Genomic DNA, 853 nt, shown 5'->3' with positions numbered 1-853 from the left:
TGTCTGACACACCTGTCCTGTCACACCTGTCCCCTCACACCTGTCCCCTCACACCTCCCTGCCTGTCACACTCGTCCCTTCAGACCCTCGCTGCCACATCCCCGCTGCATTTACTGCACCAATTCTGTTGCATGTCCTGCAGTTTCAGCTTTCACAGCGTTCTGCCACCTCCAACAGGCGCCGAGGCACAGAACGCTCCTGTCAGACCCACGGAATGGGTTTGGGTCAGAGGCACCTCAGAGCCTGCCCAGTGCCACCCCGTGCCATGGGCAGGGACACCTCCCACTGTCCCAGGCTGCTCCAAGCCCCATCCAGCCTGGCCTTGGGCACTGCCAGGGATCCAGGGGCAGCCACAGCTGCTCTGGGCACCCTGGGCCAGGGCCTGCCCACCCTCCCAGCCAGCAATTCCTAATTCCCAAGATCCCACCTAACCCTGCACAAAGCAGGTGGGGTGAAACCCAAGCACTTTACAGGACACAATGTACGCAAAGCACGCTTATTTCTGAGGTTCGCCAAGGGCTGCAGTTTCACTGTGAGAACCCAGACTGGGCACCCGCAGGAGGCTGCACTGGAACAGCACCACTCCCAGCTGACAGAGCACAAAGATAAACACAGCTGGCAAATTTCAAATCACAAGTATGGCTAAGAAATAAAAGCGACAAACTTTGCCCAAAATGCCTTCAAGGTTTTGCAGGCCAGCCGAAGGGAGCCACAGGGCAGCACAAGGGATCCCGTGGCACACAAAGCAGCCTGGCTCACGTAAGCACTTGCGCCTCTCAAAGTACTGTGCTGGGCAGGGTCAGTGACAGCCCCGCTGTGCCCCAGCCATGGTCCCTGACCAAGCCCAGTGTCC

General features: G+C 58.7%; 1 protein-coding gene across 1 annotated transcript in view; it reads right to left on the bottom strand.

Annotated features, from left to right (window-relative positions):
* The window catches only part of LOC102041942 (mothers against decapentaplegic homolog 4-like), a 16754-nt gene that overhangs the window by 1705 nt on the left and 14196 nt on the right, over positions 1-853 (bottom strand). The gene's annotated exons all lie outside the window — the stretch shown is intronic.

Source organism: Geospiza fortis, unplaced genomic scaffold (genome assembly GCF_000277835.1).
Source record: "Geospiza fortis unplaced genomic scaffold, GeoFor_1.0 scaffold4498, whole genome shotgun sequence".
In the NCBI taxonomy this organism is placed as follows: Eukaryota; Metazoa; Chordata; class Aves; order Passeriformes; family Thraupidae; genus Geospiza; species Geospiza fortis.
The sequence above is the reverse complement of the archived record's forward strand: the minus strand, read 5'-3'. Positions and strand labels throughout refer to the sequence as shown.